This window comes from Uranotaenia lowii, chromosome 2 (assembly GCF_029784155.1).
Source record: "Uranotaenia lowii strain MFRU-FL chromosome 2, ASM2978415v1, whole genome shotgun sequence".
Lineage (NCBI taxonomy): Eukaryota > Metazoa > Arthropoda > Insecta > Diptera > Culicidae > Uranotaenia > Uranotaenia lowii.
The window spans coordinates 433,379,013-433,406,495 of record NC_073692.1 but is presented as its reverse complement, the minus strand read 5'-3'; positions in this window follow the sequence as shown (position 1 = coordinate 433,406,495).

Below are 27,483 nucleotides of genomic sequence, written 5' to 3'. Positions count from 1 at the left end.
ATCAAAAGCCTGCATTTGATTCCTTGGAAAAAATCACTCAAAATAGGTCTCATTTTGTTCAAAATTTTCTAGTCCGAACATGCTTTTTTTCTAAATTAATTGACAAATATAGGAGACTTCAGGGTAATAACAGCCATAACTAAATTTTGCAACATGTGCGACGTTTCAAACAGCCTTCATTCGATTTCTAGGAGAAAAACACATGACATGAGTTTGATTTGGCTCAAAATTTTCTAGTCCGAGCATGCTTTTTCCCAACTTTATTTAAAATAAAGGGGAATTGTCTTTATTCGACTGCTCGAAAAAAACAAAAATCACAAAAAATAGTGCTCATTTGATTCAAAATGTTCAATTACGAACGTGCTTTTTTCTCAATTATTTGAAATATGTAGGGGAATTGAGGGTAACACGGTCATTGTTTCATTTTTCGATGCGTTCGGGTGCAAAAAACTGCCTTCATTCCTTGAAAAAAGTTACACAAGAAAGATCTATTTTTGTTCAAAACGATGACACAAAATGACGAAATGACTCAAAACTGATACAAGAACAACACAAAATAAACAAAAAAAAAGATTGAATGAACGAATGAAAAATGGATATAATATCGAATTACTGGGTCTGTTCAGTGTTTTTCGTATTGTTTGTTGTCTTCAAATATTATTCCAAATACTTATTTTAAGTAGAGTTATAAAAAGATAAATTAAATCTTATTACTTTCCAGCATTCTGTGAAGTTTTACAACTGCAAAATTCAGTTATATGTAAAGTAGCATTTAAAAAAGAATGAAATCTCACCGAACAGCGCACAAACTTCCGCCTTTGGCAGGCTGCAATTTCCCTCATAGTAGATATTTTTTGTGTTCTAGATGGCAGTATTTATAGCTTCAAAGTCACAACGATTGTAGTCAAATTCACGATGATCAACGTCAGAGAGAAGCTCAACGTTGGTTTCGTAAATATTTATGGATGTTTGACGAATTTTTCTATGAAAACGTTTATTTCAATGTTTTTGAGTTATCTGATGAGTTAGTGAGTTCAAATAGTTTTTGAGAATTTTTAAAGATGAAATAACAACTTCAAGAGAAACGGCAGCCTATCAAAGTTGGAAGCAAGTGCGCTACACCGCGCAATCACATTCTTTTTTTAACATGACTGTGAATGAATATTTATAAGAAAAGAGATCGCTGGCAGGAACATCCAATTGAAATATGAGAAAAGTTGTACAATATACATATAGTATTACTAAATATACTCCGAGAAAAATTCTTAGAATAGCTGAGCATCCTTCGCAATGTTCGCTATTCATTGAAGAATTTGGCAAAGATCAACTATCTGATCTTCCTGGCCCTTAAGTGATATTATTTTGTCTATACATTCTCCCTTACAATGAATGTCGGCTTCGTGAAACCACCAGGGCGCTCCTAACAGACAATTGTACAGCTGCGGTCTATTTTTGAACTGCACTCTGTCACGGTTCTGTCGAGACGGATTAGAATTGTGCCAAGCACGGGAAGTCGACGATCTCACATGGCATCATGAAATCGCGATCCCGGCGCATGAAAAATTCACCTGTAGCTACACAGCAATGTTAGGCATTTGTCTAGTTAGCAAAATTTTGATGTTGAGGTGCATCAGAAATCACGCTCGGTTAGACCTTTTCGACAACTGGGCGAGGAGATTTGGTCCGATTGCGATCTCGTTTGCAATGTGATTAATATGCAGTCCAAGAAATGATGAAGCCGTACCTACTTATTTCGTTCGTTGGATGGGAAACGCGTGCGGATGAAAAATTAACGGCAACTGAACATAAACATTGCAGATTTTTTTTTCCTCTCGGCGGCGAGCGGAAAAGACGATTTAGGAAGCCGATGGGTCGAAACTATCGCAAAAAATGTCTGCCTCGAGTTATGGACCAGTGATCATGGCTTTTTGATTGCTCATGGGACGAACCAGTCATGTTTCACACAAATGTTTGGCTAAGGTCCACGGAACGTCTGTCATAACTAAGTGCCAGTGAGACACTGTGATGATAGAAGGACAGGGTGCAGTTATAATTTAATCTGATCTGTGCGATCAAAGCAATTAACCGATTCAACAATGATATGCGTCATCCTGCAGTACACAATGTTACGTTAAATTATTGAATGCGATACATTCCCAGCCTTAGTGATATGAATATTGCATGAAAAGATTGATATTCTTCCACACAAAAGTACATACTGTTACTGCTTTGTTAATTTTTCCAACAGTAAAAGTAACTTCATTAACTCATATTTTCACTTTTCTAAATTTTTGTGTGTATTGGTTTGCATTTGTGACAATCAACTACAATTTCACCTAACTATTTCGAGCTCGATTTTTTTTAACACCTCCAGGGAGCTAACGAGAAAGAAGCTATAGAAACATACATGTATGTAAATCTTAAAATTTTCATCACGTGAAACTGCTGACTGCGGATAGTGGGTGGCAAAGCCAAAACGCTCGTTCAGCATCGGCGGCTAGAAGCATGGAAAACTTAAGTAGGTGGGTTGTAAATCAGGCAGTAAGGTAACAACCGAAAAAACGAAGATACTTCAATGCAGTGATTCTCATCGTTAACGAAATTTGAAAATCTGACTGTCATCATTATTTTCTGATTTACTACAGTTTGTTTGTACTTGTTACGAGCTTAGGGACTTCGGCAAAACCCTAAATTTAACATTTGCGGATTGCAATTTCAAGAATGTTGAAAAATTATTAGGGAAAACAGATTGCCTTTTGAGATTTCACTGTTGTTCTTTGGGAACTTTTGAAACAAATACTCATTCATTCTGGAATCCTCAAACATTTCTCAAGTGGCCAAAAGTATTCTATACCTGATGACCACAAAACTACAAGAAGATATCGTAAAATTACTGATGTTGTGATGTGGTCAATGGGACGAAAATGATCACTAAAAATTCAATTGGAAAACTTATTTTAAAACTAGAGTTTCGGTCGCTGTCAGCTTATCTTTCAGTCGTAGCACACAATAAAAATCCATCGTGGTAAAAGGTCTTTGAGTATCTTAAATTTGGTTGCTTTAGGATAGGTTTTTTATTGACTAAAATTACCTTTAGTTGCAAAATATATGAAAAGTATGTGAATGTTCTGAAAAATCCATGTATCCAAGAATATCTTGCAAAATATGATATTTTTAGTTTGTGATCAATAAAGTGATGGATTTCCACTCCATGTATTTTGCCATTTTTTCTTGAATTTCTTTACACCCTATTGTTGTGATTTTTCTATTATTACGATTCTCAATTCAGAGATTCCCTCGAATACGTCTGTCACAGACAAAAATAGATCAAAGATTGAATTTGTGTTGTAACCTATGGTTGAGTCACTACCCAGCACTGTTAAGACTCCCACAATTCTTGCCTCAGGGTCGGCTTTTCGAATTCAAAGAACTACAAGAAAACTATATGTAATAGCACAAACTTTCCTACCTCACGCGTCTGCTCTCGGGCCTCTCTTCTTGCGTACACCTCCTCCTCGTTCGGAACCGGAAATATCACGACCTCCTATTTGCGTGGCGAAACTACCGAATTGCTAGGGTGGGTTCGGTTAGCCAGAAGTAGTTTGTGGCCTGAGGTCGTAATTCCATGTCCCCGGAACTTGGTAACCTTCAGCGAAGTCACACGGCGCTGATGGGTGATATGCGGCACGTCGATGACTTCGTGGTGGTAGTCACGACGCCCTCGAGTAGGATTCAGCTGGCCGTCCACGTTCTAGGTGAAAGCTGTGCGTTCAGGTGAGCTGCCTCGGGAACCGATACCGGAACTCAAGGGTAAATTACGGGGTTCTGGTGATAGAGGGAACAAAATGGCGGCAAGGCGTTAGGTCGGGTACACGAATGGTGTTTCGGATCTTGGGTTACCTGGTAGATCCCTTCCACAAACAAACGAGCTTGTTGTTCTCTGTCCAGTAGCTGACCGTAGTTTGCGTCGGGCTTCTTTCACGGGTTTGCCACTATTTTTGCAGCGCGGAACGAATCGCACTCGGACGATTTGGCTAGCCGTAGTACGCGCTCAGAGATACAACTTGATAATGACCATTTTGTTTAAGGTCGATGGCGTTCCGTACCCAGCCGTTAACTCTTCTTGCCCCTCTATCCCTTTCTCCGGCTTCCCCTCAGCAACTCAGCCTCCATGCTCTGCTGGCGTGTTCAACCCTGACACCTCATGCGTGACAGGTGCTGCCATCTGGTGCTGTGTGCCAATATCGTTGTGCGCATATGTTGATTGGCTGCGTTCGAGGCTTTTTCGGGTTCAAAGGCAGGTCCGCTCCACTCTCCACTTAATCACTAGCACGTCCTCGACATTTACGCGACTAATCTTGACAATCTTTACTAAAAACTTTCCCTTGGTTACAGTGTTTGTTTGTTTTGCTAGTGTTGCCAAAATAACAAACATTGCCATAGATATTTATTTCATTTTATTTACCTTCAGTGGTGCCGAAAACAAGTATTTTTTTTATATAATTTAAATTCAACTTTATTTATTTTGTTCAATCCTTCTCAGCTCTATTCTCAATTAGAACTTTTTACTTATCTATCTTATTTTTTCTAGAACCAGATTTTATTTTAATCATCCTTCATCTTCATTCTATATTCCATTCTAAGCAAAAGCTTTTGTTTATTTTTCAAATATCCTACCCCTTATTTCTACAATGCATTCTTGGCAAAGGATTTCCAAATTTAAAAAAAAATAATTTAAGCGTATCCACCATCTCACCTCTACATTCATCTCAACTCTTTGCTCAATAGAAACTTTTACTTGTCAATATTTTGTTTTTCTCTGAAATAAAATTTTATTTATCAAATATCATCTCAATTCTTCATTCCATTCTTAGCAAAGACTTTCCCAAACTGTGTTTTTCCTGTTGCTCTGTCTTTGTTTACCTGAGCCGGAACAATTCGAAAACATTCCAAACATCCTAACAATCTGTACTTTCCCTGTAGCTCTGTCTTTATTCACTAGAGCCGGAACAATCCAAAAATAGTCTTAGCAACAGCTTTCCCAATATGTGCTTCCCCATGCGCTCTGTCTTTGTTTACCAGACCAATCCGAAAGTATTTTTTAGCAACATCCTTCCCAACCAGAAGGCCAAATCAAAGCAAACAATCAGGAGAAGTTGACTTAAAAATCTGCGCTTCCTGAGCCAATCCATCTTTTTCCACAGGAAGACCAAATCAAAGCAAACAATCAACAGCAACAGCCTTAAAAATCTGCGCTTCCTAAACCACTCCGTCTTTTTCCACCGGAAGGCCAAATCATAACAATCAGCAGCAAGAAGTGTCGCTGTATAGTCTCGAGCCATTCGGCTCCATTCTGGTAGTAGGGACACCAAACAGCTGATGCATACTCAAGGATACTTTCGTGTACGTAAGAAGTAAACGTAAGAAGGTTTATTATCGTAGAGCGCTCGGTCATGGATCCCTGTGAATCGTTGGAAAAAAATATTCTTACAGGACAAGAAAATCGGATCCAAGACCAACAATTTGAAAAGTTAGCTAGTGCGCATAAAGCCGAGATTCCCCTGTAGTTGTTGACATGACAAAAAAAAATACACTGAAAACATGCTCTGGGCTGGTAGTTCCACCTCCTCGTGGTCCAGGGCGGAAACGTGTCTGCAAGTCCGGCGTATTGCAGATGTACGGCCAAGAGAACTACCAGAGGCCGTCGACGGGTCTGCCAAACCCGAGCGGAAGAAGTGCTGCTCCCGGGTGCTTAGGTATCAGTTGGGTGTGAGGGTGAGGGTCCAACACGCGTTCGGGGGGTCATGGCCCTGAAATGCGGACGTGACCGGAGGGAGAGCGACCGCCAACTCGTTTTGCGTGTCGGTGGGTGAAGCCCCGACTCGAAAAACGAGTAGATGCGCAAAGTGGTGGCTAATTGTAGGCCGATAACTTAGAGACGTGTTTAACACGTCAGTGTCAGTGAGGCACATTTTTTGCCAGAGGTGTCAGGGTTCGACACGCGTTTCGGGAATTGTTGCGCCCGAACCGCAAGTGCGACCTGATGAGGACGTTCTACAGCTCGATTTGCGCTTCGGGGAGTAAAGCACCCGACTTGAAAATTGAGTAGTCGCGCTGAGTGGTGATTTAAGTCAACACTACTCGAGAGTTCGGAGGAGTCTGAGTCCTACACGTGGCTTAGAAGGCTTGTCTCCTGACCCGCGTGTTCGAACAGAGAAAGTGTCGTCGACAACTCGCTTTGTGTTTCTGGACTTCCTGGAATAGATCCACAAAGTTAGTAGTTGCGCTAAATGGGGTCCTCTTTTAACACGATGAGATGTCGATCATAACTCGCCAGAAGAGGGGTTGTGCTTCGAGTTGTGTTAGAATGAGGTATTGCTGACAGAGGGTTCGGAAACGAGTTTTGCTTTGGAGCGCATTAGCGCGAATTTTCCTCCCACTATTGAAGTATAGTGTCAAACAGTTCGAGGTGGGAACAAAGGTCAGTGGCCCCAGGTGGACTTTATAGCGTAGGGATTGCAGTATTCCTTAGCATTGTATCATGAGTCGTCTAATGGCACCCATGGACCCAGAGTAGCAAACTGGGGGACGCGGTCGCTTGCTGTGCCTTGGAATGCAATCCGTAAAATGGATTTACCACTTGGATTAACAACTAATAAAAAAAAATCACTGGAAACATGTAAGAATTCTTCCACAGTGAGGGGAAGGTATATCTGTCAAGTGAAGTTTGGAAAATAAGCCAAACAGGAGTCAGCAAAACATGCATAATCGTTTAATAAAAGTAGGAGGTATTTCGTCCAGACCCGTAGAGAAAAAGTTAGTGGCGCGATTCCTGACAGCACTATCCAAATGTTCAGGAGATTTGGGCAAAGAGATCATAGACTCCACGATCAGAGTTCGCAGTATTGTCATCCAGAAACATTTTTGTTGGCAGATCAGGTTCATTTCGCTGACTTTTAACATGTTTCCAAAATGATTTTTGTTTGGACTTCAGATCACGTTGAACTCAAACTTGATAGTTTTAGTGACAACGCATTCTGACATTTTTGTAAGTAGAATTTGGTTTACGATAAATGTCCTTAGTGTAGGAGCATCTTGACTTGTATAGATATCCATTGGTTAGATGATTCCGTCGAAAATTAGTAACCGAGTAGTTCCGAGAAACTGGATAAATTTGATATTATCTTCTCTTTACAAATTCTCTAGAGAAAACGATATTTCGCAATATAAAACAAACCTTCGGAGTAAAGCGACCTTCGACGCCGGGCAGTCAGTTGAGTTGGTGTCTTCGTCGAGAATCACTTGCTCCGTTGTCCCAGTTTATGGAAAACGAAAAGGTAGGGGAACTTAAAACTCAGGTTTTCCAACCGAGTACAGTAACTTCGATCCTACGGTTGAATCTACAAAGGCATCAATCTACAAAGGCATGATTTCACAGCGACGATTATGTTAATTTCCATTGCTGGAGGGATGTAGGTACTGGGGAAAAGGTGAGGATAAGACTTGACAATCTTTGTAATAGGCATAGTAGAAAGCGGTCCTCGCAGTGTCTTGGAATGCAATTCTTACAAAGAAAATTACCACCTGGGTGGTCAAATTAAAACATCAGAGTTTTCAATCTATCATATAACTTTTAATCACATTTCACTGGTTTTGAAGCTTAATTTACAAGAACGAGATAAAAAAATCCAAAGTATATGATCAAACTTTTTTGGGAATGGTCAACACTGACTACCTACTTTCGTGTCCACGCTCTTGGCTGCTTCTGCGGGAAAACGGATCGTGCACGCGTTCCGAAATACTAGCCGTGCCAATGGTCCATGCCTGCCAGCTTAGGGAAAACAAGCGAAACAACTCAAAATACCGTGCTGAACAAAGTCACTTTGCACGTTGCTGGTCGAGATGTTGTTGAAGATATGGATTATGGTGGGGTGCTCGAATAGCCGGACAGATGTTTGTTGGTAGTCCGCGTGCGCATATGATTTTTTTTATTTTAAGTGGTTGTTGTTGTTGGTGCTGATCGTTAATTTTCACAGAGGTATGTATTAAATTTCCCACGTACTAATTGGTTGGTCCCCGGGAAAATCGGGGAATTTAAGTCAGCCATCGCTTAAGTAGTAGATCGAGGAAATTTTAAACGAACCTGTTGAACTTTGACTTTTTTCATTCGACGTCTTATCAAAGCAAAACTTTAGAACCGATAATATCTGGGACTACAATAGACCAGTCCAAGCAGGCTGCGTTGCTAATTTGCATTCGCCGATTAGCACCAACCACGCTTGGCCTACTATTTAGTCCGAGATCAGTTCGTTTTTGGAATACCTTCCCACAACAGAGAATTTAATTTCCTCGTGGAAGGTAGACTGGGATAAAGAAAATCTTTAGTTAAGAATTCAATCATCGTTGGAAAAATTTATCGCCTGATTGGATGTACCATCTGACCGTGTCCAGCGGAGGATTAAGTTTAAACCATCTGGAAGCAATTAAAATGAGGAATTAATCAAATTTGATCGGGTTACTCAAGGAGAGTTCGTGAAATTTGTGGTTTTGCCCACCGATATTTAAATCAATAAAAAAAACGAGACACGAACCAACGACGTGATCTTTCCGTGACCAACAAGAGTGAAGTTCAGCGGCCACGGCGATGAAGGTGTGTGTACGAAAATAGATTATTAACGAGATACGCTCGTCTGGGAAAAATGGAAAACAGTCCGGAAAACGTGGCCCCGCCGACGGCATCGCCTTGAGTTTGTAGCAGAAACCCATTTTCTTGGTTGAAATAAGATGTCAAAGCTAGATAAAATACGTCTGGAAACATGGATTCCGGGCGCTCGTAATTCACTTTGGAGCGATTAGCCGCTGACACTGGCCTTTTCCCAAATTATTCAAACTGCTTTTGATTTATTATTAACAACGATTCGTTGAATACCATCGATGTTAGGATTCCAAAACGTGGTTCTTATACTTTCGTATATTCAATCCGAATTTCATTTAAAAATGTGGCAGTTACAAATGTGTTTATCTCAAAAACCTTCTGTTTGTTCGAAATACTTCCTTCAGTAGAAATAAAGATTATCTTATGATCATTATTGAAAAAAAAATTGAAAAACCAAATTTTGTAAGAAATTTTTTAAATTTATTTTTGGTATTTCCTAGTGGGTGACGCTCACTTTGTTCAGTCATGATATTGATCAGTTTTTCCCACTTATACTTCGTCAAATGGATATTCAGGTGGCTGCATCCTCCTTTTTTAGTTTCCGCTTCTCTGTTACTGATAGATGAGCAGCGGCTAGACCAGCCAAGGCAAGGTACTCTAAGAGTACGGAACCTCAGGGCCGGCTGGCTACTGGGTAACCAAGGACATTTTCGGATAAAATACACAAATCTGGAAATTTCATGTTTCTATGTTTTTTTTTTATTTATTTAAAGTTTTCTTGCGGCATGTTTTCTGTGTGTACAAACAATGTTCTGTGTCTTGTGTGGCGTGTAGGGTAACGGACTTATTTTGGACCGGATACATATTTTGGACCACCTTGCTGCTTTTTCTAATCTTTTCTCTCATAAATCATGTCAATCATGAAAATTTTGAAAAAATATAGTAAAAGCTTCTCCTTATGATTCTAATCATATCTAAGATTCTATTTAAATTAACTGATAAGGGATATAAAATGGAAAATAAAGTTTTGATTTTTCACAGTTTTGCCAAATCAAGCCCATTTCAGGAGGACGTGCCATTATTGGAGTTAACTTCCAAGAAGTTTTCTGCCTAGCTGTGATGAATTTAGCAACTGCAAACATATTCACAACTATGATAAAACACTTGAAAACTAGTTTGCAAGCTCGAAGAACAAAAAAAACTTGTTTTAATCGCAATTCGACCCATGTCGAAAATAGGTCCTACTTAATTTCTTAGGGACTTATTTTGGACCACATAACCTATTGAACTTGCTGTTGAATGTTCATGAACGTAATAAAACGTTGTATGGCGATATGAAAAGAATAATGCACACTATTTCAATCGATTATTATAAATAAAATTTGGAATTTGGGCATTATTTTATTTAATCAACTGGCTAAAGCTCAAACCCTTCTTTAGACGGGGTTTACTTCAATCGGCATAAAACCAAGCCAATTATTGTTTATAACTTACTTTTTGTGCACTATGCTTTAAACCACGTTAATACCACAATCTACATTAATGGCAACTGTTTGATAAGAAATTGTTAAAAGCTACAGATTAAAGATGCTTGAAAACATGAACAAACTGGACATGCGCCAATTTTTTATTAGGTCATCATTTTTAATGCTTCATGAAAAATTATTGACAGTTTGAGTTTAGTGTAAAAGTTAGATGATTTTCGAAAAAAAAACTTGGTTAGGTAGAGACGAAATATAAACCCCGTCTAAAGGAAGGATAGAAAAACAACAATTAGACAAATGTGTAACTGAGTTTAATATTTGAAATAGTTTATATATCTCAGTTAATAGTAGAACAATTTTAACAAATAGTGTATCTATTTAAATATAGCTATGAGATAGTCTTAACGTGTTTCAAAACTAAGAAAAAATATTAAAAAAATGTATAAAAATGTATAAAAATTATAGCGAAAAAGTTCAAAAAATCTAGTTTTTCAGGCCCTGTGGTTATGCAATTTTTGAAAAAAAAAATTTAAAAATTTACTCCATCAATAATTTTTTTCATAAGACAGAAGTTGATAGACGGAAGTTGATAGAAGATAAAAATAAACTTTTGCGAATTTTTCAGCAAAAAAAAAAATGGCTTTTAGATGGATCGCATAATTCTCGCACATTTTTATCTCATTTGAATCTATTTATTCTACAGAACTTAAGCCAAACCAAATCCACCATGCACTAAGACCAGTATTTAATACTGCAGAACAAATTTCGTTGAGATTTCAGTGTGTAGTTGGAATTATCAAAACATTTGAAACACACTATATAACGGGGGATTTTTTTCTGTTTTTACTACTATTCTTTTTGAAAATTACAGAAGCAAAGATGTTGTAGAAAAAACAGATGGTAGTAGCAAACATTCAACAAACATGTGTACGTAAATAGAGGCTGTGGAAGAATTGGAGAAAGTTAGTTCAGGAATGAATTAACGTGAACAAACAAAACTTAACTACAAGAATAAGAAAGGAAAATTTTAACTGAATCATTCGCATGATTGGGCATCAATAGCTTTCGTAAATATAGCAAAATTTGGAATAAAAACTAATTTAGTTTAAGGGTGGTCCAAAATAGGTCCAAAGGGTGGTCCAAAATAGAAACCTGGTGGTCCAAAATACCGACCATAGAAATGATCGAAGAAACGAGTTTTTAGGCTTAAATCTCGTTACATTGCAACAAACGACGATATGTTTCGATAGAAAAAGCCTTGATCTTCGCAATGAACGGAGAAAGCAGTCAAAAATTGTAACAAGTACTTTTTTATTTCAGAAAATAGCGTAGCCACTTCCCAAAGCGGTCCAAAATTGGTCCGTTACCCTAATTGCTTCACTAAACGTGATGTGCTGCTGCTGTTGCTGCTCTGTCGCGACGTCGTTGTTCCGGAAATCCAGTTCCGGAAGCAGGAGGGCCGTCAATGTACTGGCGTATTGACGGAGTGCCAAAACCGTCGGCGCCAGCGGGCGTTGCTGGACTCGGTAGTTGTTGGCGTCTTCCTTCGTTGGCTGTTAATCGACCTGCCCACGAGAGTGCCCCGAATCCGGACAGGCTGAGAAGGGAAGTCCTCCTTGGGAGTTAGGGTTCCTCAGAACCCGAGGACGATAACGATGGTCTTTTACGGTTAGGCGCGAGACCACAAGGGATCTGCGGGCCGAGCCGTGAGGAAGCCAACCGGTGTTTCCGGGCAAATTCCGTGGAATTTCACGAACACTAAACACAACACGGACTTTACTCACGGACGGCTGATTTTCAAGAGAGCTCGAAATATGGAAGCAAGCTTCCTTTTCGACTTTTTCATTCCATTTTCCACATGATCCTCCTTTTCCTCCATGGACAGCAGCTCGCAGCAAATGTAGCCTACTGTGGTGCTATCTTGGTGTCAGACTGAACAAGGAACATGAATTTTCTAGAGCTAAACATCCAAAACTACAAACAAAGACAAAATCAAACGATTTGTAACCAACAGGTTACAACTCTTGGGCCCAATACTTCTCTTTTGATAAAATTTGAGGGCAATTTGGGTGATAAACCTGTTTTGGAATTGATAAGACTTGATTAGGCCGGAACAAATATCAATTTTTTCTTTTGTCACCCCTCCTTCAATTTTGGGTTTGAGCTTGATCTTGCTATTAACTGCAGTCCACATATGACCTCTGCTGGCCAATGGCATAATGGTAAACCTAATTTATTTTTTCTAAATAAAGCACTCATTCGAAATATATTTTCAATCAATCAAACTGTAAGTTAGTTATGAATGTCTTTCTGAAAGGCATCATCTAATTTCGATGACCAGAGCTACAAACTTTTGAAGTTTTTGGGGTTTTTTTTTAATTTGATCAAAACAAAAAATTCATTTTCATATTATTTTTAAATCTGATGATTATCGCGCATACATCATCAAAGGAATAAGTTAGTCAAAACCTAAATTTTAAACTGTTGTCTACACGCAAATTTCTAATCTTTTTGATTTTTACCTAAAAAATATCTTGTATTCTTTATTTAAGCATTTTTATAAAAAAAAATCTATGTTGTTAATATATTTTTTGTTTTTTTGTTTGTTTATATTGTCTTTTCTAACTGTCAGCTATAAAGTAAATAAATTAAATTAAGATGAATGATAACTTTTTTCAAACATTTTTTTCAAAAGCCCTGAAATTCGCTGTCATTTTGAAACTGATTTGAGACTTCCAGCACAACTAAAGCTTTTCAGTGTAACACAAATTAATCAATCAGCTTTCCTCGATTGCTCCCTTTTATTATTATTTTCTACCTGATTCAAATATTGAATAAGAATTAACTGATAATATATAAAATAATTGGAATATTTTTTCAGAGCTGAAACAATTTGCCGTTTAGTTCTAAAAAAATGAATTTGAAAAAAATGAAACAAATTCATAATGCAAATTTTTTCCTTATGTTAATGTTTTCCAGAAATTCTTTTCTCCAACTCAACAAGTTTGATTCCTAAAACTTGTCGATGGAAGACTCGACTACTCAATTTTATCCGAGGAAAGATTCGGATTATAATTTATTTGATTTCTTTTTCGATGAAAGACTCAAATAAATGGAAATCACTAGCATGGATTGATGAAAGACTCGAATTCAAATAGATTTTACAAGTACATTTTAATGAAAGACTCGAATCCAAATAGACGAAGAAAGATTTGTAATTCACTAGTAAGATTCGATGAAAGACTCGTAAAATAATAATACAGTGATTGAATCAAATATGGGTTCTACAAGTATTGATTGAAAAATGCAATTTGAATGATCATCGAGTTAAGAAAATCGAATTATAAAAAAAAGAGAAAAAAAAAGAAGTGAAATAAGGGATACAAAAACCAAATTTTGTGAAACGATTAAAAAATTTATTCAGAATAATAATTAAAAAGGATAAATGAAAAAATGCACTAGATACACGTTAAGAAGCATACAAAACAGAAATAAAAAAAAAAACCTCGATGAGAAAATAACAGCAAATAAAAAAACAAGAGAGTATTTGAAACCAGTTAAGAGCGAACAAAAAAAAATAGAACAAAACAACTATGAAAAATAAGGAGGAAAGAAAAGAGACATGTGAGTGATCAAAACGGTAAAAAAGTGAACAGACAAAAGAAAACTAGAAGTGATGAATGAAAATGCAACTGAATGGAAATGATGAGAAAAATAGAGAATTAAATTTTGGAAAATAACTAAAGCGGAAAAAAACTGGGGAAGAGAACAAATAAAGAAAGTTTGAAAATCAGAATAAAGAAAAAAACATAAAAAAAATATGAGCACTTGAAATGCGTTAAAAATTCGAACAAAACAGACACCTAATGAATAAATTAATATTATAGATGAAAATAATAGCGAGAAGAGAAAAGATCAGCAAAAAAAACAAAAGAGTAAGTGAAACGAGTTAAGAGCAAATAAAAAAAATAGAATAGAGGAGTAGATAAACAAACAATAATAAGAAAACGAGAAAAAGGATAAAGAGACAAGAGAGTGAGAAAAACGGCAAAAGATCAAACACAAAAGAAAAAAGAAGTGAAGAAAAGTGAAAATAAAACTGAATGAAAATAAGGCTCGATTAAATAGGCAGAAAATAAAATAAAGGAAAAAAAAGAAATAGATTTAAAAAAAAAACAATAAAATAGATGAGAAAAAAAAATAAAAGATGAAAAAAGGAAAGAAAACATAGTAGTGGAAAAAAGGCAGAAAGACCAGAAAATAAAAGAAACGGTAAAGGAACTAACAAAGAAACCAAAAGAGTGTAAAAAATTTGTAAAAGAAATGTAGATTGTTCAACCAAGTGTATGTGTGTTTTGATTTTAATATACATAAGTAAGAATAGTTTTAAACGTAGTTTAACTAACATATCTGTATGATATTGAGTTATCGATGACCATGAACATCGAAATAAATAAAAGAAATGAAGTGAAAAGAGAGTATAAAAGAATAAAAAAATAAAGGAAGTAGAAAGAAGAGTTTATAAGATACTTGAAAAGACAGTTAAGAAAATTAAGAAAAAAATAGTAAAGAAAAGAAAAAAAATAGAGAAAATATCAGAAAGAATAGCAGAAGACTCAATAAATATAATTTCATATTACCTTGATTAGAATTGGATAATAATTATAACTCAGAATGTTCTTTGTCAGATTCGACAAAGAAAATTTTTCTGTCTAACTCAACATCCAAGAGTAGAGGCGGGTAATAACGTAGTGATTATAGATAACTAGTCAACTACTGTGGGATTTATGATGCATTGAACTAGCCTAATAGCTGTCAGCGATGAATCCAGATGGATCAAATTTTATCTGACCAGTTTGTGGAAGAAGTTAAGCGTGTAATTTGAGAAAAAACGGTAATTCATTTAACAAATTTTCTGAGAAAGGTTGTGTGTCGGAAAAGTTGTGAGTGAAATAAGTTTAGAACTCGGAAACTGATTCCAAGCACGACATGAAGGTCTGGAATTAATTGGTTTTTTTTATTTTTGAAAAAAAAAATACATTTATGCGATTAACTGCATTGGAAACAGAATGCAACTTTTTTGCATGCAAGCTTTTGTAAAGTTTATTCCATTTTATAAATTTTTTGCATTATTTATATTACTATCCACTACTCGAGGTGTTCCAACTCCGAGTGACAAAAGAAGGCTTCTAAATTTGTTCCGTTTTATTTCTGTGCCCAGGAACACATTTAAACTGGAATATCAGCTGACTAAATCTAACAAAAACATAGCAGAATCATCATTAAGTTTAACTTATAGCACTGACCACACTGACTGGACACTCGATTTCGATTTTTGGCTGCTCGAAAAATTAACTACCAATGTCGATACCAGAGGCGCTTCTAACGATTTGGTAGCCCAGCTGGAAAATTAAACCAGACATTCGGTAAATATCGATCAGTTCAGACTACTAGAACGGACTGAGCAGGTTGGAGAACATGCTATTATAGGGTGTCCACGATGAGATTGCCACACCTGTTTGTTTGGACAAACGGCTGCCGCTTGCCGCCTTATCGACATCGACACGCTCCAGGCTCGCCGGACCTCAACAAGGGCCTCTATTGTAGCCGATCTGCTTCCGTCGAGAACCGACTGCCCTGCACTGCTAGAAGCACTTCAACTCAACGTACGATCTCGAGGCTTGAGGAATCGTGATCTTCAGCTCTTTGCTCCTCTTCGACAGAACAACTACGGAGCTAATACAGCGCTAATTGGTGCAATAAGGACGTTTAATCGCTTCTCTGATCATTTTGATTTTAACGTTTCGAGGAAATTATTCCGAAGAAGAATCCTTAGCGCTTTAAGTATAGTGTAGGGTAAATTCCGTGTAATTGTAGTTTGTCTTTAATTTTTAACCTATCATTTGGATCAATATGTGATCTGTTGATGAAAACAAACAAATAACACTATGAAATTGCTCTAACTTTTTAACCGTTGGGTAGAAATTAAAGATAATTTGGGTAGATTTAGTTCATAGTGCATTGTTTATATCCTGCAATTTTTAAATTCCTGTGATCAAAAATCGCGGAAATGGAGTCGAAAGAACAGCTTGTGCTTGATAAAAGCTTGCGCATTCATCACGAGAACAAGGATCTCTCGCATCGTTCCATCGTTAAAACGTTGGCAATCGTGAATTCCACGGTGTCGCGAGTGATTAAGTGGTTCGAGGAACGATTAACCACCGATCGGAAGCCCAGAAGTGATGGAAAAAGTATTCCGTACATCTCCAAAAATCACAACCGCGTAGTTGGGGTCTTCAACCGAAACCCGAACGCCTCCGTTCGGGATGTGGCTAAGAAGCTGCACCTAAGACGAAGTTTTGTCCAGAAGGCCAAAACTAAGGGTGGGCTTCGAACGTTTAAGGTACAGAAGGCCTCTAATCGTGACGAGAAGCAGACCAAGTCTGCCAAAACTTGTGTTAGGAAGTTGTACCACAGAAAACAGACGTACAAGCTCGAACAAAAAACCGTCAAAAAAGTGTGTAAAATTTCAAATGCTATCACCAAAAAAATACGTTAGAAACAGACTGCAAACAGTGTCATCTATTGCGCCGTTCAAGAGTTACAAATCAACTTTTAAGTGCCCAAAAAACAAAAATTAGTTTAAAAAGGGTGTTGAGATTTTTACACAAGTTTCGTGGGCTAGCTTGTACGTCTGTTCTCTTTGGTTGTACCTCAACATGCTGACGAAAATTTAACGCTGCATCATGGACGACGAAACTTATGTGAAGGCCGACTTCAAACAGATCCCCGACAACCTGTTTTTCACGGCCAAGGATAAGTTTAGCCTTCCGGTGCACGTCAACACTCAGAAGATGTCCAAATTTGCGAATAAATTCCTGGTTTAGCAAGCCACCTGCACGTGCGGGAAGCCAAGGGCACCTTTCATGACCCAGGACACGATGAACGGACAGGTGTACATGAAAGAGTGCCTCCAGAAGCGGCTGCATCCTCTCCTAAAGGCCCACAACGTCCCAACAATCTTCTGGCCGGATTTGGCCTTATGCCACTACTCCAAGGACGTGCTGAAGTGGTATGCGGACAATAAGGTCAATTTCGTGCCGAAAATTTTCACCACTCCGGAGCTCCACCCCATCGAGAAGTACTGGGCGATTATGAAGCAGCACCTTCTTAAAAGACCTAAGGTAGTGACGACAGTCGAGAAACTGAAAAAAGTTAGGATTTACATACGAAAAACGGTTGATTCACAGGTTGTGCAGAATCGTTTGGCCAGGGCTAAGACCAAGGTGCGGGCATTTGCGTATGGACTGTAAATAAAATACGAGTGAAATGGTAAAATTAAGTTCAATAGTTATTTTTCAATCCTTGAAAATTTGATGGCAATCGGATGAAAACTCGAATTTTGCGAATCAATTTAGTGTGTGGGAATTTCATCGTGGACATCCTTTAAACCAAATTGTCATACTCGACTTACCGCAATGTCGACGGTAGGAGGCTTCTAGCCAAAATTTGAACGGAATTATGTTCTTAGTCTCATGTCAGTGTGATCAGTGCTTCTAGTATAATAAGTAAGCTAAATAAACCATAATTTGTTCGTAGATTCTTGACTCACAATACCCATCACAAATAGAGCAACTTCTCGAAAAGTTGTTATTTTGCAACAATGAGAATAAAATATGGACGAAAAAAAAACATTTCACACTACGCACAATCCCCGAATGTCAGCAGGCGGTGTTTTGTCCAACGAATCAGGAAGCGAAAAAAAATATTGTTGGTGGGTCTGTAGGAAAGGATATAAAAAAACTGCACTGAATGTCCTTCTACGGCATCGAAAAAAAAAACCTCTCCTGGCGAGAATACGCGAGAGTCAAAGATTCACGAAGAAAAAAAAACTTGAGAGGTGGTGAACTTTTTCAAAATAACTTAACAAAAACAAACCTTAGGTTTTAACAATGAGGTTAATAAGCTTTAATTGATGATTAGTCAGTGAACTTGAATGTCATTGAATTCAAATTTGAATTTTGAGTTTCTCTTCCTTTTGGAAAAGTAAACGGGAAATGGTTCAAACAACGCAGAAAATTTCCCATCGGTTGTCGGGTTGCTTGGATTGATTCTGAGCAAGGAAAGTTTCACGGGAAGGGTGGATTTTTTTTCTCCTTCGAATTTTCTCCCGCTGGGCTTCTGGATAGCCTGCTAGGATTGCTGTAGTTGTGCTGTCTGTACGTAGCAGAGTTGGATAGTATATAGGTTTTTTTTCTTCGACACTCCTGATTTTTTTTTTTTTAGCGTTTGTCAAGGACCTTTATGTATTGCGAATGGAAAAAATTGTAAAGTTTCTGCTCCGGATATCCCAACAACCAAACATGGGAATGTAATCAGTATGAGTTGAAGAATAAACTCAAGAAAGGTGGATAATGACTCTTCGTTTGGACAACGCCCACTAATCCTGTAAATAGTTTTTCATTTCCATTGTATTCTAGAAAAATAAACGCTTAGTGTTAAGTAATAGATCGTTTCAAGGAAACATGAAGTTTTATTGAGATCCTTCTTATTTTTTTTTGTTTCGATTATAGTCGTTTTACCATCATTATGGCATTCGCGACTTTATCAACGTTGCAGTTGGCGGATCGTTATTGAAAAACTATCCGGTACGAACGCAGTTCGATGTTTACTCTTGGGCTTGAACTCGCGGACATCGGCTCAGGAGGCAACAGACTTGCCAACTGAGCTATATCACAAGCCCCTAGATCCTTCTTATGTTTGTTTGTTTTAAGCTCAAAATTAAAAAGAAAGAAAAGCTTAAGTGTTAAAACGTCGTACGTATGTTTGATAAAACACATCTATCCAGTAAAATAGAAAATTTTTGTAAGTTTACAGTCATTCTATAAATTTCCGCCTCATTAAGAAAGATTGATCATCATTCGACGCCAGGCGTTGATGGTTCTGCTAAGTGACACAGTAAAAAATTTGAAAATTTTTCGTGCAAAAAAAGCTTAAGTTCTGAAAAGTATTTAATATTGATAACGAATCTTTAAAAAGTTGTTTCAATGTACCCTTGTTTAACGCTTGAACTGATTTTTTTTACTGTGTATTTGATGTTATGTATGTAGCGAAATAGAGTCATACACTTAAGCCAAAACATCTTCAATCTTAAGGCGGCACAGAGGTAGAATGAAAATTTTCTCCCCGGCTGGAAAACGTCACATTTCAAATCAAGTAGGGTATTTTTCGTTTTTCACTCGGCAACGATCAATGATCGAGATTCATGGATGAGTAGGGAGGAGCAAAATATTATTTTACTAGCACATCAACGGCAGTAAGACACCGAAAGTCCGTGTTCAATATTAATGTAATCAATTATGAGCCAAACCTTTTTGGCCGGAATCCAACCAGAGTCGGTCCGAAAATTTGATATAATTTATACGAAGCGTGAATCAAATTTTATGCTTTACTTGTCGATTTTTGGCAGCCGGAACTGTGCCTTGCATTCAAACATGATCAAAACAGCCAAATCTTGGGAGAAGATCGTGTGAGTAATTCGAGCCCGTTGAAGGTGTCTTGCATCGGCTGATGACAGGTCCTTGTGATGAATGTGTCTGTTGCTAATGGGGCGTATCAATAAATGGGAGATTTTTCGAATTATGGCTAAAGAATTCTCCGCGCACCGAAATTTTAACTAAGCAACGAAACATTTGAAAATAATTATAATAATTCATTTGCTAAATCTACTGGAACTAACTAAAGTTTGTAATTATGGAATATTCAACACCATTCTTTAATGTCCTGTGACTTCTGCAATACAGAAATCATTCTGGCCAAAATTCTGAGCATTCTGATTTTTGATCGACCAGACATATTTTAAGATGTAAATAGACGTCTATATTAAATATTATAACATTGTACATGTTACATTACATGTTAAATTATAAAAATTCTTCACGAAAAATAAGTCATTCTTTATTTAAAAAATCATTCAATAAGTAAAAAGAAATGCCACAAAAATGCCAAAAATGACAAAAATGACAAAAATAACAAAAATGACAAAAATGACAAAAATGACAAAAATGACAAAAATGACAAAAATGCCAAAAATGACAAAAATGACAAAAATAACAAAAATGACAAAAATGACAAAAATGACAAAAATGACAAAAATGACAAAAATGACAAAAATGACAAAAATGACAAAAATGACAAAAATGACAAAAATGACAAAAATGACAAAAATGACAAAAATGACAAAAATGACAAAAATGACAAAAATGACAAAAATGACAAAAATGACAAAAATGACAAAAATGGCAAAAATGACAAAAATGACAAAAATGACAAAAATGACAAAAATGACAAAAATGACAAAAATGACAAAAATGACAAAAATGACAAAAATGACAAAAATGACAAAAATGACAAAAATGACAAAAATGACAAAAATGACAAAAATGACAAAAATGACAAAAATGACAAAAATGACAAAAATGACAAAAATGACAAAAATGACAAAAATGACAAAAATGACAAAAATGACAAAAATGACAAAAATGACAAAAATGACAAAAATGACAAAAATGACAAAAATGACAAAAATGACAAAAATGACAAAAATGACAAAAATGACAAAAATGACAAAAATGACAAAAATGACAAAAATGACAAAAATGACAAAAATGACAAAAATGACAAAAATGACAAAAATGACAAAAATGACAAAAATGACAAAAATGACAAAAATGACAAAAATGACAAAAATGACAAAAATGACAAAAATGACAAAAATTACAAAAATTACAAAAATGACAAAAATGACAAAAATGACAAAAATGACAAAAATGACAAAAATGACAAAAATGACAAAAATGACAAAAATGACAAAAATGACAAAAATGACAAAAATGACAAAAATGACAAAAATGACAAAAATGACAAAAATGACAAAAATGACAAAAATGACAAAAATGACAAAAATGACAAAAATGACAAAAATGACAAAAATGACAAAAATGACAAAAATGACAAAAATGACAAAAATGACAAAAATGACAAAAATGACAAAAATGACAAAAATGACAAAAATGACAAAAATGACAAAAATGACAAAAATGACAAAAATGACAAAAATGACAAAAATGACAAAAATGACAAAAATGACAAAAATGACAAAAATGACAAAAATGACAAAAATGACAAAAATGACAAAAATGACAAAAATGACAAAAATGACAAAAATGACAAAAATGACAAAAATGACAAAAATGACAAAAATGACAAAAATGACAAAAATAACAAAAATGACAAAAATGACAAAAATGACAAAAATGACAAAAATGACAAAATGACAAAAATTACAAAAATGACAAAAATTACAAAAATGACAAAAATGACAAAAATGACAAAAATGACAAAAATGACAAAAATGACAAAAATGACAAAAATGACAAAAATGACAAAAATGACAAAAATGACAAAAATGACAAAAATGACAAAAATGACAAAAATGACAAAAATGACAAAAATGACAAAAATGACAAAAATAACAAAAATGACAAAAATGACAAAAATGACAAAAATGACAAAAATGACAAAATGACAAAAATTACAAAAATGACAAAAATTACAAAAATGACAAAAATGACAAAAATGACAAAAATGACAAAAATGACAAAAATGACAAAAATGACAAAAATGACAAAAATGACAAAAATGACAAAAATGACAAAAATGACAAAAATGACAAAAATGACAAAAATGACAAAAATGACAAAAATGACAAAAATGACAAAAATGACAAAAATGACGAAAATGACAAAAATGACAAAAATGACAAAAATGACAAAAATGACAAAAATGACAAAAATGACAAAAATGACAAAAATGACAAAAATGACAAAAATGACAAAAATGACAAAAAAGACAAAAATGACAAAAATGACAAAAATGACAAAAATGACAAAAATGACAAAAATGACAAAAATGACAAAAATGACAAAAATGACAAAAATGACAAAAATGACAAAAATGACAAAAATGACAAAAATGACAAAAATGACAAAAATGACAAAAATGACAAAAATGACAAAAATGACAAAAATGACAAAAATGACAAAAATGACATAAATGACAAAAATGACAAAAATGACAAAAATGACAAAAATGACAAAAATGACAAAAATGACAAAAATGACAAAAATAACAAAAATGACAAAAATGACAAAAATGACAAAAATGACAAAAATGACAAAAATGACAAAAATGACAAAAATGACAAAAATGACAAAAATGACAAAAATGACAAAAATGACAAAAATGACAAAAATGACAAAAATGACAAAAATGACAAAAATGACAAAAATGACAAAAATGACAAAAATGACAAAAATGACAAAAATGACAAAAATGACAAAAATGACAAAAATGACAAAAATGACAAAAATGACAAAAATGACAAAAATGACAAAAATGACAAAAATGACAAAAATGACAAAAATGACAAAAATGACAAAAATGACAAAAATGACAAAAATGACAAAAATGACAAAAATGACAAAAATGACAAAAATGACAAAAATGACAAAAATGACAAAAATGACAAAAATGACAAAAATGACAAAAATGACAAAAATGACAAAAATGACAAAAATGACAAAAATGACAAAAATGACAAAAATGACAAAAATGACAAAAATGACAAAAATGACAAAAATGACAAAAATTACAAAAATTACAAAAATTACAAAAATTACAAAAATTACAAAAATGACAAAAATGACAAAAATGACAAAAATGACAAAAATGACAAAAATGACAAAAATGACAAAAATGACAAAAATGACAAAAATGACAAAAATGACAAAAATGACAAAAATGAAAAAATGACAAAAATGACAAAAATGACAAAAATGACAAAAATGACAAAAATGACAAAAATGACAAAAATGACAAAAATGACAAAAATTACAAAAATTACAAAAATTACAAAAATTACAAAAATGACAAAAATGACAAAAATGACAAAAATGACAAAAATGACAAAAATGACAAAAATGACAAAAATGACAAAAATGACAAAAATGACAAAAATGACAAAAATGACAAAAATGACAAAAATGACAAAAATGACAAAAATGACAAAAATGACAAAAATGACAAAAATGACAAAAATGACAAAAATGACAAAAATGACAAAAATGACAAAAATGACAAAAATGACAAAAATGACAAAAATGACAAAAATGACAAAAATGACAAAAATGACAAAAATGACAAAAATGACAAAAATGACAAAAGTGATAAAAATGACAAAAGTGGCAAAAGTGATAAAAATGACAAAAGTGGAAAAAATGGCAAAAGTGACAAAAATTTCAGAACATAAAAATTTCAAAAAATATACAAATGATAAAAATGACAAAACTTCACCAAAATTATATTTCATTTTCAAAATAATAACTTCATAACTAAACCAAAATTGCCCAAAATTAAAACAACATTGAAACTTAAATTAAATTAAAACACAAAAAACAGGAAAATTTTATAAAAATAGAGAAAATTAATACACAAAAATTACACAGAAAAACCATGAAAATAAAAAAAAAATTACCAAAGATACAATTATGTGGCATTTTACCCTCAGACAGTACAAAAGTTTGTGAGAACATCTTTCGTACAATGTTTTCTGGTAGAGCTTTTCACCAAGCTTACAGACATGCGCGTTACATGCTATACGTTATCAAGTCAACTTGAATGATTTTCAATGCCGTTACAGCAGTTTGTTGTTATGTTTGTTATGTTGTTATGTTTGTTTTGAAATTTTCCGAACGATGATCAAAGCTAACACTTGAGAAAACTATTTTGTAGCACTTCACCGTTGTTTAGTTAAACTTTTAAGTCTTTCAACAACTTAAAAATTTCTCATAGAATTTCTTCCATTCGAAGTCCTTGCAACCGAAAAGACGAATTGTCGCTTTGCGCCAAAGAAAAAGGGAACGTCGCCCGTTGAGCTTAATGCAACACATCCACCTTGGATTTTCCTTTGCAACACCAAATTGTAGCAGTGGTGTCGCACCGGTGTAATGACGTTGTTGCTAAACTTGTATACAAATAAAAGCTTCGGTTGCATGCAAGATGGCGGAAAAAAGATGGTGGTGAGCTTTTGGAAAAGTTGAGGATAGTTTTTCAGATTATAATTTCAGAAAGTCGAATACAATGATCTATCAGTTTTTATTTGATAGGAATTACCGAAGGTTATTTTAAAAGACAGCATATGTAGGTGCCTACATCTTGCATAACATTTTGAGCATTTTCAACAGGTTGTGGGTGTCTTACCTTAAAATATCTTAACAACTAACCCTGTTTGTTACTCTTTTTATTTGTAACAGACTTATTATTACTTTCAAGTTATGCCTTTGAATTCAGCAGTTGAAGACTTTTCTCAATTATCAATTGTTCAATACAATGGCATATGATTTCTGGCTTTCTTTCATAATCTGCAAAGAAAACAATCGCCACAAAATTTTCCACCTAAACGTCTAATATTAGCATCCGGTTACCACATTTTTCCAACGCTCACCGGTAACCTGGTTGCTTAGATTGATTTTCTTTTTGCAGATTCGAATAAAACAAAAATGGAACAACGTGCGAGCGTCCGGGGAAAATAAAGTGGGTTTGTTTACATTCCAGTTCAAAAAAGCGGAAAGTTACCCAGACTCGCCACGTCGGTCTGCAATTAAACACGATCTCGTTACGATTTCAGCTCCACCAGTCGGCTTACATTGTGGCAAATGAGACGAAAGAGGAGCACTGTCGTTAAATTGGGAAAAACGATTCTCGGAAATGAGTTCTTGACGTTGTTTTTCGTATTTTATACCTTCTCCTACGCACTAGCTAGTGCAATTCATGGTACTCTTCACAGCATCCTTCTTGCGCTGAGTGGCCGCGTCTGGGTTGATTACGTACCTGAATTTCATCTGCATCGACTTTAATTACGGCAGGCGACATCGCATGACGTCGTCTCTCATCCCACAGCCCAGCTCGCAGAAAATCTATGGGAGGATTGCAACCATTCATATACATTTAAGCCGACTGACGGCTTGTTGCCAGTTCAATACATCATATTTCATAAAATTGTAACATTTTCTTGGCAGAATTTTGGCACCGATCGTTTGTCACGAGCACTCGCGCAAATCCGGTTGGAGCCGCTGCCAATTCTAGGCTAAACAAACCGCGAAGACAACTGGCCGCTGGAACCAATCACCCATAATAACGTCCGAATTCGCGAACAGACAGTCAGTGCTGAGCTGAGTCTGGGCTCAAAGAACGGAGATGATGAAGCAGTGGGAAAACTGTCATCGGAAAATGGAAGGAAAAACTTTATTGCTTGGCCAGATGACTCTTGGGTTAAAATAGCAAACTTGTTTGTTGCAATGTGGCACTAGGAGTAGACTGCTTAGACATAGTTAAAGTAGTGAAGAACGAGAATCACTTACCTACAGAATTATTTTAGGATGTTTTATAAGTATAACATTAATTATTTAATTTTTTAAGCACAAATTTAAATAATTCCATTTTAGTTCAAGCTATTGCTCGAACTAATTTTGATTACCATTTTCCTTGTTTTCCTCTTTAAGCTCAGAATAAACGTTGATGTGCCACGGATTAACAAAGCTACTTCATGCGAGCAGGATTTGCATCAAGATGTGATGCGCACTGATGCTGCCGCACTAGTCCTACTTGATGCCAGCCGTTAGTAGTTGGTTTGGTTAGGATAGCATCTCGAAAACAATTTAAAATATCCAAATTGCGTTACGCTAGCTACAACAACAAACATCTGTGCAGTGCAATGTGCTGTAGCCGTCGGGCGCGTCCGTCTTTTGCAAATTGGTCTATTTAGCATGCAAATGATTTGCAAGTCCCAGCCACTTTCGGCTGCATCTCTTATTGGTACTTGTATTTACAATCTGACAGAGATAGAACAGTTTTATGCTTGGAAATGAACATAGATAAACGATGGCAGCATCTACCATAGGTGACAAATTTAATTGTTGCTTCTGGGGTCTAATTTAGATATGAGGGAAATTCCTTAGACAATCCGCACAATTTCTAGTCGGGAAGACGAGGACTTGACTGAAAGATTCGCCTTCAAGTCTCTGTTGAAACCACAAACGTCTCTACTGTGCAGGCTAGCTAACTACCAGAGATCACCCACCGCGCCGGGCCTCTCGTTGCGGCCTACCTGGTAGGCTGTCGTGTCACTACTGGCGTAGATACTCAACCCGGCTGTAGGAGAATATGCTGATACACCAATACATCCTTCCCTTATCCCACACATCCCCCTTTCTCTCAGGAGTAAAAACTGTCACAACATGTTTTGTTGGATTTTTTCTTTTAAATGATGCAATTTAAAGCAATAATTCAACAAAAATATATGTTCACAAATTTCTTTACTCTGAATGCATCAGTTGGCCCATCGTGCCTAGCAGTTTGTATAAGAATAGCCAATACTGCTCTTTTCATTTACGGGAAAAAAATAAGAGGCTCATGATAATTGCATCAAATGTTTTTTTATCCATCAAATCCGGAACTGCGGCTTGGAACCACTTATCAGAGCTCCCTGTTTTATGAATCAAGTCAAAACATTGATGATCACAGTTCGAAGATCGACTACAAGAATAATGGATTCGCGGAACGGGTATGCATGATAGCAACCGAGCGTGGAACATAGGCTGATGTCAGGGTGTTTTGTAGCACGACAAGTAGGAAATCCAATGGGAATATTGTTTTCTTTCTCGGTTTGAAGCAGTGGTTCCGGGTTAAGCACAATAGTTTGAAGATCCGTCCGAATTTGTGATAAGAAACTAAATAATATCCTGATCGGTGAGAAATTTCTCATAAAGTCTTAGCTCCCGCCAAATAGCAAGGAAATTTGTCTGTTGTAATTTCGGCATTCTTGCAATCCGGATCATGATCTGATGAGTTTTAATGGCTCCCGAAAGAAAAGCATTATCAGATGTAGAGTGAGAGAAATAATTATTTGTAGTGAATTTCAAAGCGCCATATGGCGCGCCAGTATGATGTACCAATGCGTTGTATTGCTTTCTTATTGGAACGTAGAACGCAAAGCAACGCATTGTCGCCTTAACATGACATCAACCTTATTTTCCATATCACTAAACAACCACAATCATCGGGTCAAGTTGATGTGCGGCCGCAAGCATTATCGACTCAATAGAACAAGTCAAGACTCAATACTCCCTCTCACACCAACTAAGCTTATTGGTGGTTGAAATACCAATGACATTAGCAACGGCACACACAGCAGTCGTTTCGAGCGAATGTGTGCGGTTTCCCTCT